The sequence below is a fragment of the Symphalangus syndactylus genome, chromosome 7 (genome assembly GCF_028878055.3).
Source record: "Symphalangus syndactylus isolate Jambi chromosome 7, NHGRI_mSymSyn1-v2.1_pri, whole genome shotgun sequence".
NCBI lineage: Eukaryota > Metazoa > Chordata > Mammalia > Primates > Hylobatidae > Symphalangus > Symphalangus syndactylus.
The window spans coordinates 21,032,623-21,048,813 of record NC_072429.2 but is presented as its reverse complement, the minus strand read 5'-3'; the positions used below and the strand labels follow the sequence as shown (position 1 = coordinate 21,048,813).

At 34.9% G+C, this 16,191-nt stretch overlaps 1 pseudogene; it reads right to left on the bottom strand.

Moving 5' to 3' along the window:
- Positions 1-296: 296 nt before the first annotated feature.
- Positions 297-626, bottom strand: LOC129486048 (CDGSH iron-sulfur domain-containing protein 1-like; annotated as a pseudogene).
- Positions 627-16,191: the final 15,565 nt, after the last annotated feature.

Genomic DNA, 16,191 nt, shown 5'->3' with positions numbered 1-16,191 from the left:
TATTCTATATAAGATACAACTCTGTATGTCAATCCTTTAAAGAAACGGATCCTTACAAGACCAAAATAACCCACAGGCCATGAGGTTGGTTTTCCCTTATTTATTTATTTTTTTTAAACAAATGTGTACCATGATGTTTCAACAAGTAAGACAAGTCCGTGAATATGAAAGCTGTATTTTGCAATATACCACATTTAGAACCCAGGGGAGGTGAATTACACAGAGGTGGTAGTTATTCTCACTAAACAATCAGGTAACTTCACAACAACTGGATTTGCATCATGAAAAGTGTCCATTTAAGTTTCTTTTTTCTTGATGATCAGCGGTCTCACATTGTCTCCAGTCTCTTTGTTGTGTTTTGTGTGAGACCCATCACATAAGGGAAACTTTCTGGACCTCCAATAATGGCATTATTGTATAGCTTTATCTCCCAAGTCCTCCATGTCAAAAGCATGTACTATCTTGGGGTTGTCTTTCAGTATGTGAAGGTTTATCATAGCTTTATTTCGATGATCTTTAACATAAAACCTTTTGTAAGCTAGATAATCAATTGCAGCTGTCCCAGCAGCAATGGTAACTGCTGTGATTCATTCAATTCGTCCGCTGGAACTGGTAGTCAGACTCATGGCGCCCATACTTGCAAGGTGTGTGCACGAGGATACGAAGCACCAACATGGTAGTTTTAAAAGCATTCTGGGGATGGATGCCAGGGCATTGCTCTCTTACCACAGGTTTCAAGTGACCTGTTTATGGGCATAATTTAGATCCATAACTCAAACATTAAGTCATTTTATAAAGAACAGTAAAGTTTAACTTAGTAATTCTTTGACTACTGAAGAAAGGTTTATTTTTAGGGCTATATGTTGTTTTATGACAATCATTATTTTTTAAATTGCCAAGAAGGTTTTTTTTTTTGTTTTTGTATTTGCGTGTAGTTCTTAGTGACAATAATTAAACAGGTAATTTAGTTGAGGAAAGATTTGTCAAAAAGATAAAATTATCTACATTGCCAAAATATATCAACATTCCATAAAAGAGAAATATAAATTGACTAAGCATGTTTTAAAATGTATTTCAAAATATATTCTAAATATGTTGAAACATATTAAAGAGACATACATTGAACAGCAGTACATACAAGCATATCCAGAGAGAGTGAGCAGAAAACACAGAAACATAGACATGTGTGCATGCCTATGAAGACAATATGTGTCCAATTAAGAAAATATCGGCCGGGCGTGGTGGCTCACGCCTGCAATCCCAGCACTTTGGGAGGCCGAGGCTGGTGGATCACAAGGTCAGGAGATCGAGACTATCCTGGCTAACACAGTGAAACCCCGTCTCTACTAAAAATACAAAAAAATTAGCCGGGCATGGTAGCGGGTGCCTGTAGTCCCAGCTACTCGGGAGGCTGAGGCAGGAGAATGGTGTGAACCTGTGAGGCGGAGCTTGCAGTGAGCCGAGATCACGCCACTGCACTCCAGCCTGGGCAAGAGCGAGACTCTATCTCAAAAAAAAGAAAAAAAAAAGAAGAAGAAAATATCACAGGCTGGGTGCAGTGGGTCACACCTGTAATCCCAGCACTTTGGGAGCCCAAGGCAGGCGGATCACTTGAGGTCAGGAGTTCAAGACCAGCCTGGCCAACATGGCAAAACCCTGTTTCTACTAAAAATACCAAAGAAAATTAGCTGGGCATGGTGGTGGGAGCCTGTAGTCCCAGCTACTCTGGAGGCTGAGGCAAGGTAAACACTTGAACACGGGAGGCAGAGGTTGCAGTCAGCCGAGACAGTGCCACTGCACTCCAGCCTGGGTGACACAGTGAGACTCCATCTCAAAAGGAAGAAAATACCACAACGCTTTCACAAAAGAATTACTAAATAAATGGAGTTATTGAGTGTCTTTAGGAGGGACAAAAACGTAGACTCACTTTGACATCATATAACAAAATAAAATCAAGGAGGACACAAGCTAAAATCACAGACTAAAGGAGTCAACTTAGAGTAAATGGAAAACTAAAATCTTACAAGAATGAAATGATCATTTAGATGATTACTTTTTGTGATCTCTGGACTTCTAGGCATAAACAAACCTTTTAAGCATTCAAGCAACTGAGACAAATCACCAAGGGAAAGATCAACATATTTGAATTAAAATGTATAAATTTTATACATCAAAAAGTAATCATTAGCCAAATTAAATGACAAATAACAAACTAAGAAAATACTTTTCTAAAATTCCAAAATTAAAGATAAATTTTAAAAGAATCAATGTCTTTTTCTTTAAGGGTCGACATGGTAAATAGATCTCAAAGCATAACAACTACAAAAGAATAATGAGCATACGAAAATAATTTAACTTCAGTTACATAAAAGTGAAAATTGAAAATATTAAAGATTTCCTTTTTGTGTTTTTGTGTGGGTTTTTATTATTTTTGCTTTGTAACATGGCAAATACTTTAAAATGGAAATCCCTCCTTTGTGTAGTACAGACATAAGCAATCTCAGAGACAACTAGGGTGTATACAAATGAATATCAAATTCCTGGAAAGCAGTTTTACTATCATAGAATGAGAGCTTGAAAATCTTATAGAAAACATATTACTCGTTCAAAAATAAATGTATTATCTGCATAAATTATCAGAAATTCATAGAATTACTTATAAAAATTATGGCCATTACAATGAAAAATGAAGTATTTTTACTCTAAGCATTTTTAAAACATTCCTATTACTAGGTAAAAGAGCAGGAACAACACAAACTGGTATCTTTATCTATGTACATTGATTAGAATTTGCTAGTCCCCAACCTTCATTTATAATTTGCCTTCAGATTCCTAAGGCCTGTGTCAGTGTCAGAGATTTTTTTTTTTTTTTTTTGAGAAAAATGTCCATGTCCTTCAAACCATTCAATACAGGGGAATACTAAAGGGCAACCAAGCTTTTATGGTGGAAGGTGATGTTGGAGAAGGCAGAGAAGCTTCAACCCCATTTCATCTGGGAGCACTGCAACCTTAGCAATACAGAAGAAAGATATTTAGTGACTAATTACTGCATGCATTTGTTCAGTTAGTATTTATTTATTCCCTATGAGTACCATAGTGAGGTACCTCACTACAGAACGATGAATCAAATTTGGACTAATCAGAAGCTTAGAGTCTTGAATAGGAGACGTGTGTGTATACTTGCCTGTTTGTGTACATATGTGTGCATATTATTGGAAGTTTGGAATTTTTTTTTTCTTTTGTGACGGGGTCTCATTCTGTCACGCAGGCTGGAGTGCAGTGGCACGATCTCGGCTCACTGCAGCATCTGTCTCCCGGGTTCAAGCAATTCTCCCACCTCAGCCTCCCGAGCAGGGATTACAAGCACCTGCCACCATGCCTGGTTAATTTTTGTATTTTTAGTGGAGACTGGGTTTCACCATGTTAACCAGGCTGGTCTCAAACTCCTCACCTTAGGTGATCCACCTGTCTCGGCCTCCCAAAGTGCTGGGGTTACAGTTATAAGCCACCGCACCTGGCTAGAAGTTTGGAATCTTAAGGAAAGAAATGCCTATCAATGTTGACTTGCTGGGCTTTTTTTTTTTTTTTTTTTTTAAACTGACTTTTAAAACTGACTTCCTCGGGACCCATTGTAGTTAACATACATTTCTACTTCCAGAATTATGGTTTTCACAGATAACATCACCATATTTACTTTTCTCGGGACAATCTTTTTTTTTTTTTTTTTTTTTTTGAGACGGAGTCTCGCTCTGTCGCCCAGGCTGGAGTGCAGTGGCGCAGTCTCGGCTCACTGCAAGCTCCGCCTCCCGGGTTCACGCCATTCTCCCGTCTCAGCCTCTCTCTCGGGACAATCTTAATTTATTTGGTTTACTGGTTTATTGTCTCCACACCAACCACCTAGTCACTTTTTGGAAAGCAAGAAACAAAAGGTAGAGGACATGGTTATCTAGTTCACTGTCATGCTCTCAACTCCTGGCGCAGAGTGACTGCTCAATATATGTTTGTTGAATTGTTTTTGTTATAGACTAAACTGTCTTTTATGTATAGGTAGGATTTGTGCATAGAGAAAGGGAAAGAAGAAAAAGGAAAAAAATAAGAGCAAAGAAGGGAACTAGGTGAGCAGAGGCAGAGAGGCGGCATTTGAATTTAAAGTTTTTGAAGGGAAAGAGGAAGGTGAGGTAGAAAATAAGTTGTACTGGGAGCCAGGCTCAGCTGGTGCTTTGGCATATTTTAATGATGGGGTTCTTGCGTCTTACAGCATGAGTATCTTTAATGTTCTGAAATGATGTCAGATTGTTTCTCAAAGTATTGGTGCCACTTTTCATGCTCATTTGCAGTATGCATATAAGAGCTATGTTTACACACAATCTAACCAGTACTTGGTACTGTCATGCTTGTTAATTTGTGCCAATATAATGGGCAAAAAAAAAAAAGTATATTGTTTTCATCTTAATTTGCATATCCTTCCTTATAGTTGAAGAACTCTTTTTGCCATTTTTTTTTTTCTCTTCTGTATAATATGTTAATCATTTACCTATTTAAAATGTTGACTTTCTGGGCTTTTTTTTTTTTTTTAACTGACTTTGAATTTATTTATTTATTTTGTTCGAGTACCTGTAGTTTTCAGTTTACTTTTATAAATATATTCCAACATTGTGGCTTTTCTTTCTTAAAGGGATCTTTTGAGGAACATAAGGTTTTGTGGCTGTACCTACTTCTGTAGTGCTGTATTGTTTTAATATGGTTGCTATATATTTTTTGTATGATATTTTATCAGTTTTGTTTGAGAATTTCTTTCTCTAAGGTCATAAAGATATTCACCAATATTTTTTGTAAAGTTTTATAGTGTTGACTTTTGACATTTTAGAATTTTTATCTATCTAAAGTTGATTTGTCTGTATAGTAAGAAGTTTTGAATGAATTTTAATTTATTTGTAGTATGGGTAACTAAGAATTCTTACACAATTTATTTGAATTGATCTTCCTCTCCTCAGTGATGTACAGTACTACCTGAATGATAAAGCAAATTCAGAATATCAATGGGTCAGTTTCTGGGGATTATCTTTAGTTGCATTAACAGCATGATCACACTCTCTCAATTACCACAGCTTTTATAATTTTCTTCATTTCTGATGGGCCAAGTCTAGTCCTGTTTTATTCTTTTTGTCTTAAAATGTCATACATACTTTTGGACTACTGCATTTGTGTATTAGGTTTTCCTAGTTACATATGAATGTATTGGTTTCAAATAACACTCATTTAGTAGACTTCTATAGGTCAGAATTCCAGCATGGAGTGTCTTGGTTCTCTGCTTAAGGCTGACATCAAGGAAATAGCCAAGCTGAGTTCTCATTTGTAGTCTCTGGGGAAAATTCTTCCAGGCTAATACTTGTTGTTGGTAGGAGTTATTTACTTGTGGTTCTGTAACTGAGATTCCAGTATCTTTGCATTTTAATCTGTTGATTGTTCTTCGTTCATAGTGGCTGTTTTCAGGTCTTTTCCATGTGAACCTCTAAAATTAGGAACAGCGTGTCAGTTCTCTTGATTCAAATTTCTAACTACTTATTCTGCTACTAGCCAGAAAAAAGTTTTGTGTTTTTAAAAGTGCTCATAGTATTAGATTATATTCATCTTTTTGATGGACTCAAAGCAACTGATTAGTGACCTTAATTACATCTTCAAAATCCACTTTTTTGTGTAACCTAATCATAGGCATGGTATCTCATCATATTTATAGTCCCAGGAACTAAAGCAGGAAAGCAAAACTCGGGGAGACATCTTTAGAATTCTGTCTATCCCAACTTTGTATACATTTTGGAAATAAATTGTCAATTTCTTTATAAACATTCCTGTGATATTTTAAATCAAATTGTAGAAAGTTTAGAAAACAATTGTAAAAAATTGGCATCTTTATACTATTGAGTCTTCTAATTCATATATATTATATCTTTTCATTTGATCTTTTTATATTTTATTGATACATAGTATACGTATCTTAGGGGTACATATAATTTAATATATTCATAGGATTTGTAACGATTAAATCAGTGTAACTGGAATAGTCATCAAATTAAATATTTGCATTTTCCTTATGTAAGAAACATTAAAATTATTATCTTCTTGCTATTTTGAAATATACAATAGATTATTTTAAACTATTGTCACTCTGCTGATCTAGCAAACACTAAGTCTTATTTCTTCTATCAAACTGTATATTTGTACCTGTACCCATTAATCACCTTCTCTTTATTCCTTTCTTCCCCCTACCCTTCCTATCCTCTGATAACCATTCTACTCTCTATCTTCATGAGATCTACTTTTTTAAGCTTTTACATGAGTAAGAACATGTGATATTTGTTTTTCTGTGCCTATTTCACTTTACATAATAACCTCTCATTCCATCCACATTGCTGCAAATGACAAGATATTATTCTTTTTTAATGGCTGAATAATTCATTGTGTATGTATACCACATTTTCTTTCTTTATTCATTGGTGGACACTTCACCAATGAAGGTTAATTTCATGATTTGGCTATTGTGAATATAGCTTCAATAAACATGGGAGCACAATTTTTTTTTTTTGTATATTGAATTCCTTTATTTTGGATACATACCCTGGAGTGAAATTGCTGGATCATATGGTAGGTCTAGTTTTACTCTTCCAGGAACTTCCATACTATACCTCATAGTAGCTGTACTAAGTTACATTCCCAACAGTGTATGAGGGTTCCCCTTTCTCAACATCCTTGCCAGCGTCTGTTATTCCCTGTCTTTTTTATGAAGGCCATTTTAACTGAAATGAAATGATATCTCATGTTACTTGAATTTGCATTTTTCATGTGATTACTGATGTTGAGCATTTTATTATATGCCTTTTGGCCATTTGTATGCATTTGTATGTCCTTTTTTTTTTTTTGGAGACAGAGTTTTGAACTTGTTACCCAGGCTGGAGTGCAGTGGCGTGATCTTGGCTCACTGCAACCTCTGCCTCCCGGGTTCAAGTGATTGTCCTGCCTCAGTCTCCCCAGTAGCTAGGATTACAGGCACACACCAACACACCCAGCTAATTTTTGTATTATTAGCAGAGATGGGGTTTCACCATGTTGACCAGGCTGGTCTCGAACTCCTGACCTCAGGTGATACATCCCCCTCGGCCTCCCAAAGTGATGGGGTTACAAGCATAAGCTTTGATGCCTGGCTGTATGTCCTCTTTTAAGAGAGGTCTATTCAGAACTTTTGCCCATTTTTCAGTTGGATTTTTTTTGTTGTTATTGATGTATTTGAGCTCGTTATATATTCTGCATATTAGCTTCTTATATAAATGGTTTGCAAATATTTTCTCCCATTAAACAGGGTTGACTCTTCACTCTGCTGAGTGTTTTCTTTGCCGTGCATAAGCTTTTTAGTTTGATATAGTCCCATTTGCGTAATTTTTGTTGCCTGTACTTTTAAAGTCTTATCAATAAAATCTTCACTTAGACCAATTTCCTAAGCATTTTCTGTATATTTTCTTCTGGACATTTCATAGTTGAGATTTCATATTTAAGACTTTAACCTACTTTGATTTGTTTGATTTCTGTTTTGGTGAGAGATAGGAATCTAATTTCATTCTTTTGATAGGGTTATCCAGTTTTCCCAGCACCACTTATTGAAGAAGCGGTTCTTTCCCTTTTGTAAGTTCTTGGTGCCTTATTAAAAACGAGTTGACTGTAAAGATGTGGATTTATATTTGAGTTCTCTAATTTGTTCCATTGATCTACGTGTCTGTTTTCATTACAGTACCGTGCCGGTTCGGTTACTATAGCGTTGTATTTTTTGAAGTTAGGTAGTGTGATTCCTGAAGTTTTGTTCCTTTTTCTCAATATTGCTTTTGCTATTTGGGGTCTTTTTTAGTGGTTTCATGTACATTTTCAAATTGTTTTTTCTATTTTCTATTTCTGTGTAGAATATTATTGGTATTTTGTTAGGGATTACATTAAATCTACAGTTTGGGGTATAATTTTCATTTTCACTAACAATATTATCCCAATTCATAAGCATGATATACCCTTCTACTTTTGTGTGCCCTCTTCATTTTATTTCATCAGTGTTTTATCGTTTTTCTTGTGTAAATTTTTTGCTTATTTAGCTAAATTGATTTTTATGTATTTTAAATTATTTGTAGCTATTGTAAATGGGATTGCTTTCTTGATTCCTTTATCAGATTGTTTGCTGTTGGTATATATAAGTGCTACTGTTTTTCATATGTTGATTTTGTATTCTGCAAATTTACCAAATTTGTTTATCATTCTAACAGGTTGTTTTGGAGGAGATTTTGGGTTCCTCTAAAAGTATAAGATCATGTCATCTATGAACAAGACTAATTTCACTTCTTTCTTGTGAATTGGGATGCCCTTTCGTTCTTTCTTTCTCTTCCCTAGTTGGCCAGAATTTGCAGTATTATTTTGAATAAAAGTCATGAAAGTGGGCATTGTTGTTTTATATATATACACACACACACCTTTTATTATTTTGAGGTATGTTCCACCTATACTTAGTTGGTTGAAGGTTTTTATCTAAAATGATATCGAATTTTATCAAATACATTCTCAGCATCCATTAAAATATCCATATGATTTTTGTTCCTGATTTTGTTAAGGTGATCTTTCACACTTACTAATTGGCGTATGTTGAAATATCCTTATATCTCCGTAATGAATCCCACTTGATAAGGGTTGATGATCTTTTTGATATGTTGTCGAATTCAGTTGGCCAGGATGTTGTTGAAGATTTTTACATCTATGTTCATCAAGTATATTGGCCTGTAGTTTTCTTTTTTGACCATGTCTTGTGTCTTGTTTTGGTATAGAGGTAATGCTGGCCTCATGAAATGAGTTTGGAAGTATTCTCTCCTCGAATTTTTTTAAGAGATTGAGTAGAATTCGTATTAGTTCTTCTTTAAATGTTTGGTAGAATTTAGCAGTAAAGGCTTCAGGTCCTGGAATTTTCTTTAATGGGAGACTTTATAACGGGGCTTCAATTTCATTACTCATTACTGGTTTGTTGATGTTTCTATTTCTTCATGGTTAAATCTTGGTAGGTTCTATGCATCTGGGAATGTATCAGTTTCTTCTAGGTTTTCCAATTTGTTGGCATGTAGTTGTTCATAATAGTCCCTAATGATTCTTGTCTATATGTAGTGTCAGTTGTTATATCATTTTCATTTCTCATTTTATTTGATTCTTCTCTTCTTTTTGCCTTAGTCTAGCTGAAAATTTGTCAATTTTGTTTACCTTTTCAAAAAACTAACTTCATTTTTTGATTTTCAATATTGTCATTTAGAGTCAATTTTGTTTACTTCTGATCTGACCTTTTTTATTATTTTTTCTTTTACTTACTTGTGGTTCGGTATGTTCTTGCTTTTTAGTTCCTTGAAGTTCATCATTAGGTTGTTTATTTGGAGCCTGTCTATGTTTTAGATGTAGGCATTTATTGCTCTAAACTGTCTTCTCTGTACTGCTTTGCTGCATCTCATAAATTTTGGCATGTTTTATTTCTATTTTCTTTTTTTAAGAAATGTTTTAGTCTCTTAATTTTTTTCATTAACCTATTGATTGTTCAGGAGCATGTTAATTTCTATGTGTGTTTGTAGTTTCTGAGGTTCCTCTTGTTATTAATTTCTAGTTTTGTTCCACTGCCAAAAAAGATACTTGATATGATTTCTAGTTATTTGAATTGCTTAAACCTTGTTTTGTGGCCTAAGATATAATCTTTTCTGGAGAAACTTTCACGTGCTGTTGAAAGATATTTATATTCTGCAGCAGTTGGATTAAATATTCTGTAAATGTTAGGCCTATTTGGTTTAGTTTATAGTTTAACTCCGAGGTTTGTTGATTTGCTGTCTAGATAATCTGTCCATTACTGAGAGTGGTATGTTAAAGTTCCCTACTAATATTGTGTTGCTGTCTATCTCTCCCTTTAAATCTATTAATATTTGCATTATATACTTGGGAACTCTGGTTTTGGATTAATGGATAATAATAATTTTGTATCCTCTTGCTGAATTAACCCCTTTATCATTATATAGAGGCCTTTTGGTCTCTTTTCATAATCTTTGATTTGTAAGCTGTTATATTTAAGTATACCTATTCCTGCTCTTATTTGGTTTCAAGTTGCATGGAATGTCTTTTTTCACTGCTTTAGTCTCAGTCTATGTGTGTCTTTATAGGTGAAGTGGGTCTCTTGTAGGGAGCATATTTGAGTCATTTTTCTTAATTCATTCAGCCACTCTATATTCTTTAATTTGAGATTGAGTCCATTTATATTTAGTATTATTATTGATAAGTAAAAACACGCTATTTTGTTGCTTGTTTGATGGTTGTAACTTCTCTCTCCTTTTTTTTTTTTTTTTCCTTTCTTACTGTCTTCCTTTTTGGTTAAGTGATTTTCTCTGGTAGTATGATATAATATTTTGCTTTTTATTTTGAATAAAATCTGTTATAGGTTTCTGTGTTGTAGTTACCATGAGGCTTACCAGAAAACCTCTTATGGATAAAACAAGATATTTTAAAGATATGACAACTCATTGGAGATCACTAAGAATAGAAACAAACAACCAGGCTTGATGGCTCATGCCTATAATCCCAGCACTTTGGGAGGCTGAGGCAGGAAGATTACTTGAGCTCAGGAGTTCAAGACCAGCCTGAGCAACATAGTGAGACCCCCATTTCTAAAAAAAAATAAAAATAGCAGGGCATGGTTGTATGTTTCTCTGATCCCAGTTATTCAGGAGGCTGAGGTGGGAGAATCACTTGAGCCTGGGAGCCTGAGTCTACAGTGATCCATGTTGACACTACTGTACTCCAGCCTGGGTTAAAGAGTGATACCTGTCTCAAAACTAACAGAAAAGAAAAGAAAGAAAAACAAATTTGTTTAAATCTCTATACTGTAACTCCATCATCCTCACATTTTATCTTTATGTTAATTTACATATTTTAATATTGCCTTCCTCTTAACGAGTTGCTGTAGGTATTCTTGTTTTTGATAGATTTGTCTGTTGAGCTTCATGCTAGAGTTATAAGTGGATTGCACACTATAATTACAGTATTAGAGTATTCTGGGTTTGTTTGTGTACTTATTGTTACCAGTGGGTTTTATACATTCTTACGTTTTCTTCTGGCATACTAGTGGTTTTTTTTTTCTCCTTTCAGATTGAAGAACTCCCTTTAGCATTTCTTGTAAGATGGGTCTTTTGGTGTTGAATTCTCTCAGCTTCTGATGATTTGAAAATTCTTTACATCTCCTTCATATTTGAAAGGTAGATTTGTGGAATATAATATTCTTGAATGACAGATTTCTATTAGTATTTTGCAAATGTTGTCCTCCTCCCTCCTGGACTGTATGGTTTCCACATTGAGGATTACCAGATGAATTGAGGCCCCACTTATAAGTCATTTGCTTCTTTTCTCTTATTGCATTTAGGATCATCTTTTTGTCCTTGACTTTTGGGAGATTAATTAATATATACCCTGATATAGTCTAATTTAAGACAAATGTGTTTGGCGTTCTCTGACTTTACATCAATTTTCATATCTTATGTTTTCGAAAGTTTTCAATTATTATTTCTCCAAATAAGCTTTCTATCTCTCTTGAACGCAATAATTCTTAGATTTTGTTTTTTTAATGTGATTTTTCTGTATTTTGTAGGTGATCTTTGTTCCTTTTCATTCTTTTCTTCTTCTCCTCCGATTGTTTCCAAATAGCATGCCTTTGAGCTCACTGATTCTTTCCTGTGCTTGATCCTATTAAGAGTCTCTCATGACTTTTTCAGTTAAGTAATTGTACTTCTCAATTCTAAGATTTGTTTGATTTTTATAAGTTTTTCAATCTGTTAAATATATCTGTTACATTTCTACTTTGCTTTTCTGTATTGTCTTGGAGGTCACTGAGTTTTCTAAAACTGCTATTTAAATTCTTGCTCAGAGAGTTTACATATTGCCAGTTTGTTGAACTGGTTTCTTCCTTTGTTCATTTGAGGATGTCATGGTTCCCGGTTTGCTGTTGTTTTTTATGGATGTATGTCTATGTCTTTGCACTGAAGGATTAGCTATTTATCTTTTCTGTCTCATTTGTTTTGGTTTTTATTGGATATGTTTGCTTAGAGGTTCTTTGTAATTTTCCCCTTGATGTTTTTTCTTTTTTTTCCTGCTAGGTCACTGCCTTCTTTTTCACTAGATGGCACCTTAATCCCAGGTTTGCCTCAGTTCTAGTACACAGTCAGAGTGTACTAGACATCCTTGAATGGGCATGTCCCAAAAGGGGTATCTCAGTAGTCTGGGAAGGCTGGCTAAGAGTTTGTACCCAGGGAACCTGTGGAATGAATCTCCCACAGCATGGTTCTGATTAACTGCCTCTACGATTTGGCATCTCCTTTGGCCAAGTTATAGAGTAGATATTTTAGGGCTGAAAATGGCAATCTTACCTACCCTGTTTGTCTCTGACTGTGCTCAGAAATATTTCTCTCTTTAGGCACTCCCAGTGCTTCTATAGGTTGAGGCAGGGATAAGACTCCTGCAGGTAACCCAAGGTGGTAGGAAGCTGGTTGTACATCTCACTCTCACTTCTTTTTTTTTTTTTTTTTTTTTTAGTGTAGCAGCTGAGTTTAGGGAAAATATTCTGTGTGTATGGTACCAAAAAGGTTGGTGGGAGGGGTGTCGTGGATATGGAAGTTCAATTTTTTCATCATCTGCTCAAGAGTTTTTTCACTTCTTGGTGGCTCTGGGAAATGTCTTATCGTCATGTTAATTTGTGTTCTGGGAATTGCTGGTGATTATCTCAGCACTGTTTGTTTTTGGTTGTTTGTGCAGGGGAATAAAGCCAGCTTGCTTCTATGCTACCATTTTGGACCCAGACATCCACTTCATTTGATTTTGTAGATATTTAATATTTAGAGATACTTAATATTGATATTTCTACTGTCAAAAGCAGTATACTTGATTTTTATATTGTTTTTGTATAGGCCAGTTTGCTAAACTCTAATTATATTTGTATTTTATTTTGGGTTTTCTATCTATACACTCATACTGTCTATTGGTTAATTAGTATATCTTCTCTTACTTTATAATCCACATATATATTTGTTCTTTTTTCATGTTGACTACTCAGTCTAGAACATGGTTAATAGAATTCATGATTTTTCTTTTGACCCTCATTGAAAAAGTAGTATTTTCAAGATTTCACCATTAAAAAAAAAATTGTGGTAGGTTTTCTCATAGGCACTGTGTTCTGACAACAGTTATCTGACAACTGGGTGTTCTATAATTCCATTTAATTCTGACATTATCTGATGTTATGTCACATCCTATAATTAAAGGACAATTGTCTGTACTTCAGATACCAGCTGCAAGTGCAGTCCCTGGACTACTCACACTTCTGCATGGCCAGCTACAAGTTGGGGGCTTCCCACAACCCCTTTAGTTTTCATAATTTGCTTAAAATGATTCACAAAACTCAGGAAAGCATACTACTTATTATTACTATTTAATTGTGAGGGAAACAAATGAACAGCCAGGTGAAGAAATACACAGGACAAGGTCTAGAAGGATCTTATGAACAGTAATACTTATCCCATCCTTCAAGTATGTCAGCACGTTTACCAACAAGTAGGCTCCCAGAGCTGCAGTGTCTATGGCTTTGATTAGTATTTCATTACATAGGTAAGTTGGACAAATTCTTGGTCACATGATTGAACTCAACCTCCAATCTCCCTACCATCCCCGGAGGTCAGGTGGCTGGCTGTTTCAGCCCTCTAATTATGTGATTGGTTTTTCTGTTAACCAGTGCCCATCCTGAAGCTATCTAATACCTCTGTCATGATTTGACTCATTAGATAACTAATGCTACTTAGGACTCATTAGCATAGCTTCTGTTACTCGGGAAACTCCAAGGGTTTTGAAGCTCTGTGCCAGAAACCTGGGACAAAGACTATATATATTACAATACAGACAATCCCTGACTTCTGATGATTCAACTTATAATTTTCAACTTTATGATGGATTTACTGGAGTATTAAATACATTTTTGACTTAAGATATTTTGATTTATAATGGATTTATTGGGACATAGCTCCATCATAAGTCAAGGAGATCTCTCTGTGTATATACCTGTGTGTGTGTGTGTGTGTGTGTGTGTGTGTGTAATGCAAAAAATAAAACTTACTATCTTATCCATTTTTAAGTATAAGGTTCAGTAGTGTTAACTACAATGTGTTGTATAATCAATCTCCAGAACTCTGTTATCTTGCAAAACTGAAACTCGATATGCATTAACAACAACTGAGCATTACTCCTCCTCCCAGGCTCTAAAATCCAACATTCTACTTTCTGTCTCTGTGAACTTTACTATGATGGGTACCATACATGGGTGGAATAAAATAGTATTTATTTTTTGTGACTAGAGTATTTTACAAAGCACAATAATGTCCTTATGTTTTATCTATTTTATAACATGTCAGAATTTGCTTCCATAAATGTTTTTTATTGTACCACAGGTATCTATTATCAAGTTAAAGAAATTTCCATCTTGGCCTAGTTTACTGATAGTTTTAATTATGAAAGGACATGAAATCTGTCAAATGTTTACTCAATACCTATAAGATGATTTATATTTTTCCTCTCTTAATTTTTTAACATAGTAAATGTTATTGATGTATTTTTTACTAAAACCATCCTTGCATTCTGCAATTAACTTACTTTGTTTTTAATGTTCACTTTGACTTCTAATATTTTGATAATTACTTTTACATCTATGTGCCTCAGTGATATTTTATTGTAATTTTTATTTCTTGTCACTGTCTAGTTTTGGAATTAATAATACATTGCTCATAAAATAAATTTGGAGATTCTCATTTTCTTTCAAAAAGTTTATATAAATTTGGAACTATTTATTTCTTAAAATATTGGTGGACCTAGTCTGTAAAACAAAATATCTGGGACTAGAATTCTGGGAAGACAGCATTGTAGGAGACACCAAATCTTCTTTTCCCATTTAGACAATAATGACACTGGAAACTATCTGATGTAACTATATTGAAACTCTGGAGTTTATTGAAGACTAACAATTTTCATGCAAAGTCTTGAACAGTAAATTGTGATTGATTTTGGTCAATTACAGCTTTTTTTTTTTTTTTTTTTTTTTTTTGATGGAGTTTCCCTCTTGTTGCCCAGGCTGGAGTGCAATGGCATGATCTCAGCTCACTGCAACCTCCATCTCCCAGGTTGAAGTGATTCTCCTGCCTGCCACCAAACCCAGCTAATTTTTTTTGTACTTTTAGTAGAGACAGGGTTTCAGCATGTTGGCCAGGCTAGTCTTGAACTCCCGGCCTCAGGTGACCTGCCCTCCTCAGCCTTCCAAAGTGCTGGTATTACAGATGTCAGCCGCTGCGTCTGGGCAATGTCAGCTCTTAGCACAGTACAAGCCACCTATTTCCTACCACTCAGCCCCACAGCAGACAACTGCATATATATGCATGGAGCAGCTTGCAAACAGCTGCTCCAGGATAGGAGCAGGGATGGACAAAAGGGACCCTGTCCTCCAAATACTGGGGAAATGTGATCTGATTGCTGATTCTGACCACAGAGGTGCAAAGATGTGCTGTCCATTGTTGCTGTATCTCCCCCATTGTTGCACAAGCCCCGTAAACCCAGTGTATTTAGAATGCCAATACATCTTTCCGTCTTTGATTTTTATCTTTTTCTCCTTTTGGAAACTGTACATTAAAGACTAGGACATTCCAAATCTTCCATATCTATGTGGGAAATTAAATAATTACTGCACATTCCCAGGGAAAAACACAGGCTCAGAAAACACCTGAGAAGATATTAAATATATACTTCAACATGATTTTCACAAATACTCAGGCTATGACAATTTTTAAAAAATCAAAAAATATACCAGGGGAAGTGTGAGAATCTGATTTCCAGAACCTCCGTATTATTAGATTCAACTATCCAGTTTTCAACAAAAAATTACAAGACATACAAAGAGGTAAATTGGGCCTATTTAAGGCAAAAAAGTAAAATGATCAAAACTATCCCTGAGAAACAACTGATGGCATACCTACTAAACAAACACTTTAAAGCATTTGTCTTAATGATGCTCAGAAATTAAGACATGAAGAAAGTCAAGAAAATGACATATGAACAAATAGAAAT